The sequence below is a fragment of the Nicotiana tabacum genome, chromosome 24 (assembly GCF_000715075.1).
Source record: "Nicotiana tabacum cultivar K326 chromosome 24, ASM71507v2, whole genome shotgun sequence".
NCBI lineage: Eukaryota > Viridiplantae > Streptophyta > Magnoliopsida > Solanales > Solanaceae > Nicotiana > Nicotiana tabacum.
The window spans coordinates 36,569,156-36,574,891 of record NC_134103.1 but is presented as its reverse complement, the minus strand read 5'-3'; positions in this window follow the sequence as shown (position 1 = coordinate 36,574,891).

The following is a 5,736-nucleotide window of genomic DNA, read 5'->3' as shown; positions in this document are numbered from 1 at the left end:
ATGAACTATCACTAAGAATTTGATAATAAAAGTTAATTTATATTCTTTAATGTTGAGAATAAATAATTAAAATTTTGAATTAACTAATGCAAAAGAGTTCAAGTTAATATTTTTTTAAAATTCATTATATAAGTAAGTTTATTTGTCACGTGGACAACTCTTTAAGGTATATAAATTAATTTTTGTAGGAAGAGCATTAATGGTGAAAGAAATTTAAAAGGTCAATTTATGATATAAAATTAAGAGTGAAATTGATAATAATATGAATTTGAAGCAATAAAGATGAAATAGTAGAATACCAAATATATTATAAATGAGTTATCGTTTTTTTTTTCTTTCTTGCATTCGGTTATTCAGACTTATAGGTGACAATGTCTCACTATATTATCTTTTTAAATTAAGTTAGTTGTAGTAAAATACTATTCAACATTAGTTATTTTTTAAACTTTATATTGTCACTATTACTTTTTAGGAAGTATAATGTCAACTTTCATCCTAAATATTTAGAAGACCAAAAGATTTAATTTTAATTTTCAAATTTTCATAAAAATCCCTTTTAAATCACAAATAAGGCATCTGAAAAACTTTTATGGTATATGGTATCTTTATTTATTGAGCTAGCTAAATGAGAACAATATTTATTATGTTAAAAAAATATCTTTATTTCTTTAACGTTTATTTTATAATTTTATATAACTCAAATAAATTCTATTCAGTCACAATTCAAAAAGTGATAAATCTTTTAAGAAGATATTATTGTCGGAAATACATATATAGCAGCTACATAAAGCTCTAATTCATGGCCAAAAAAGAAAAACTGAATTTAAATTCAATCCGCTATTTATCAAGATCTAATGGTTTGAATTGATTTCCTTACGAAAATATGTTGGTGTAATTTTAATTTTTAACATTCGAATGTAGTAAATTTTATTTTGACAGAAAAGTTGGAAAAAAAATACAATAAGTACATATTTGACTGCCCGTAGGACTACAATCTGAAATCAAATTACCTATTGATTTCATGTTTAGAAACCTCTTTTTTCTTTTTTTCGGTTTAAAACTTTCAATTATTTCTATACATGTATTGTTATTTCAATATTTTGTTTGTTCGTAAGCTTCCATGGTTAGTTATTAATTGTTGAATAAGCTTTTGAAAGTTATTTAGTTCTCTTTCTGATAAGTTAATACATAAAAGTTCGATTTTCTTCTATTATATATTTATATTTGATATTTATTTATCTGATGAACATAGTATTCATTTGATTTTGGGACGAGATTAGGAAGAATGAATTCTTTTAGTCTTTTAATTTTTTTTAATGTGTCATGTATTTCATAGTTCTTGTAAATTTTTTATTGGCATGATAACATAATACTATTAATTTATGATCTAAGCTTTAATTATTGATTTAAACTTCATGCCGCTTAGTATTTTTTATGTCCGTCTGTAACTTTATTCTCATATGTGATATTTATTTATATATTGTTCTCGTGCCAGTTTTGGTTGTACAAACTTTTATTAGATCAGAATAACCGGATGACTCAAAAGAAGGGAATAAAATAGTGAGAATAACCCTAAATTTTTTTAGATGACTAGATTCATTTTTCTTATTCCAAAACTCTAATTTTCCAGATTGTTTTCTAATTTTTCCCCCCTTGAAATTATAACAATTAAAAATGTAGTACAGGCTAAGGTTAGTATATATGAAAATTATCACAAATATATCAATGCTAAATTGATATGAAAAAATATAAAATCGAGATGAAGCATTTATAGTCAAACATATTGTTTTTGTACATATATTTACTTGACGCGAGACACACGTGTAACACACGTACACTAAACTAGTATATGTAAAAGGGACAACTGTTGTGATTTTTGTCTGATCTTACATATGCTTTCTCGTTTGGTAGGTTACTATATGTACCTGACCACGCACTTATTTCTATTTCTCCTCATTTAGTGCCTGGTAATAAGATAAGATGTCGTTGTAATATTTAACTTCTGGAGTGTATGTGTCACATTGTAAAAAGCAAGGAGGGTTTGTGTGATTTGGCTTCAGTTTGTATTATTTTTAACGAATAGTATAAGAGCATCTTTTGAGAATCTTTGAATGGGTCAAATGGTTGATTATCTTGGTGAATTAATTAGCTTTTTGGGTTAAAGCTAATTCTTTGTCATCTATATTGATATCATAAGGGGCGGATCTAGCCACCCGGTCGCTCGAATAAAATCTTATATATGTACTAGTATTTTTCTCAAAAATCCTATATAATGAATAAGTGGCACCCACGGCACTAAATGGATATAGATGTCATGGTTGAAGTGCTGATATTCCATTAAAAGGACCCTGGATTGAGACTCTCCGTGATTTGTTCCTAGTTATTCCTTTTGTTACCTTTTACCCTTTCCTTTCTTTTCTTTATGCTCCTTTTGTTAATTTTTCTTATTTTCTTCGTCTTTGTTATTCACTTTTTTGTGCAATCTCATTATTATTATTTATTTATATTGTTTATTTGCTTCCTTTATCTTTTTCTGGATCTTTAAATTTTATTTGAATGTAATTTAATTATTTTCTCTTTTTATCCATTTGTTGTTATTATATTAATTTTAGAGATTTTTTAGAGTGATTGAAGGGGCGTATGATATATTCGTTTATACATAATTTAATTTCTTTTAAATTGGATTGAATAAATTCAAAATGGACCGAACCGAACCGAACCGAAATAATTCAGAACGGATCGAATCGACTAAATATGCATCTTAATTTAATCTTCTTCGCCAGTGATCGTTTTGCATTTAATAGTGACACCATTAACTATCAAATCATGAATCCGCCTCTAGCTACCATCATATTATTTCACAATGTTGTGCCACACCTTGTCATCTTAGTGAGCTTTTCAGCGTAAAAATGTCACTGTGAAATGGTCATTTGGCTATCACATATGCTTAAATATACTGTTGTTTATATTTCTTTTCAAATATATTATGCTTGCGAATTAAATGTCCAAACTATTATCAACTTTTAATTTTTAGAAAAAATTGCATACAACTTGTCTATTCTTCTATTTCTACTTTTATTTAGAAAACACTAATATAGCTAATTTTCAAATTTTATTTTGAACATTAAAGTGAATGACTAAGAGTACATGATCATTCTCGGCGATTTCTTTCACATAAACAATTGCAAAACGGCAATGAGCTTTCATTTTATATAATGAATTTAAGTTATATGTATTAAAACTATAAATAACTTTTACACTATCAATGCAATATGTAACTAATTATAACATATTATTAGTCTAATTTGTAGTTTACCATATCAAGCTTGCGATGAAGAGTTATTTCCAATCTTTTTGATGTTAAAAAGTTTATACACTATCATTGTACATAATTAAGCTTTACAAAGATAAAGAAATACGATTATAGAAAATACAAATGATAGCTTGCTAACCAACAGGGTTATAGTGAAGTGGTAAATATTCCTTTATCCTTAACCAAATGTCTTAAGATCAAGTGTGGATATGGAGTCGCCTTTGTTAGGAAGCGTTTTACCCTCAATGTGGTACTTTTCGGTGGGAATTCGGATTTAATCGTGCCCCAATGAAGGTACCAGACACCGGGTGAAAAACAAAAAAGAACAATATAGCGGAATGGCTCTCAAAGCGAAGCAGCTCAAGCCAAACATGGACTCCGAAGTTAAGCTTAAAATAAAAAATGGCTATATTTGTAACATTTTTTTAAACTGTGGCTAATATTTTAAAGGCATGCCTTTGACTATACCATGTAATGTTTCCCAATCCTTAAGTTACATATGAGATCTGCAATTGGAGCATTATAGCAGCCCAGAGCCCCAGACCCACTTGTTGCAGGATCTACAATAGTTTCATTTCGAAAACAACCTCTCTACCGTCATTTGATAGGGTTAAGATCTGCGTACACTTTACCCTCCCCAAACCCCACTTGTGGAATTTCACTGGGCTTGTTTTTGTTGTTGTTGTTGCTACCTAAGAAGTTTAGTTAGAGTCTTTTCCCAGTCACTGAACTTTCCAAACGAGTTCTTAGGTGGTTTTTACACCAAATCAAATATTTATTTTTAAAGAGTTTCAAATTAAAGTCAAAATGCATATCGCTTGACTATGGTTAAGTAATAAAAGTTCATACCGAATGCACATAACTTGCATTTAGTGGGTTAATATAAACACCGGGTGTATGTAAATTTTTCGTTTGTTATCCCTTCCCACATGTCTTAATTCTTTGGAAATAAATTAGGTAAAATTCCATCAAATAGGCCCCCAGAAAATAAAAATAATGGAAAATACAATGTCAATGCCGGAATAGATCCATGTAGAATTGAATTTTCAGCATAAAGTGCCCTACGTGCAAGACGAATGCAGGTTCATGTATTAAACATTCATTCTCATAATAAATAAATAAGATATTACATTTAAGGAGCAGGTTCTTCTTTAAACTTCTTTATTTGTCCCAAAGACTGTTCTATGATCCACCATTATACTTTATGTACTACTCTATTTCACTTGTAAAAACAAGTTAGTTGACCACTCCTCTGTAAGTACATAAATTTTCACTAATTAAAGTTAACACATCTTATTCCATATATCTAAAATAAGGAAAGCAAATTAAAATGAAGTACTATGATTAATTAAAATCATGACAGACTCAATGTTTCTTTAGTATATAACTAGAGGATTGCTTGCATTTTTTAATTTTCTTTCGGTTTATGTTTTTTATTTCCAGTCTTTTTCCGTTTAGCAACAAAACATTGTATAACCATGGAAGAAGGAAAGAGAACGGAAGAAAAAACAATAAAACGGAGAGTGTGTTTGGTCTGACCCAAGTGCTTTTTTATGAAAAATATTTGATTGATAAGTGGATTTTTTTTGCTGGAAAAAGTATACTAAAAATTAAAACTGTATTAGTAAATGAAAGAATGTTTGAATGAAAATTTTGAATTTATTAATAATAATATCTAAGTGTTAACGGGAGCAAATAATATAAAATTTAAAATTTAGATAGTTGAGGAAAATGAATTCCGTCATTGGTGAAGGAAGGCATTTTCCCCTCTTATAGAAAATACTTTTCTTGAAAAATATATTCTGGTAAATAATCACCAGAAGATGACTTTCTCATGCAAAATATTTTTTTAAAAGATAACTTTTGCCATACCAAACATATATGGAGGCCGGAGCATTTTCCTTTTTATTTCTTTTATTTCTTTTATTTCTTTTAATCTTTTAAATGCAAAATGATTATTGCTTTGCTTCTAAGTTCTAACTATCAAATAAATATAATGCTTAACTAGTTTAGTTGTTGCTAGAACAATTGATTTATTTTTTCCGGTGTAAGATTGAGTCCTTCGTCAACCAAACACTACAACACAAGGTGACATCAAATTTCAATATTTTCCTGATTTTGCCATGTCCGGCATTTGTCTTTTATCGTATCTTACTTAATGTTACGAATCTACAAATGCTAAAATCAACAAATTATCTTAGATTTTAAATGAACTTTTCCAAAAAAAAGAAAGAAAGTTGTCTTATGTCATCTAATGATGGATTAAATAATGTTATGCTCTACAATTGGAAACAAGAAAAAGACCCTTATTAGCCAGCCATTTGGCTTCTCTTTGTTACTTGAACTTTTCTCCTTTTTTCTTTATGAAGAAACATTATATAGCCTACATTGATTGTGTCAATATATGAGCAAATGTTTAATGG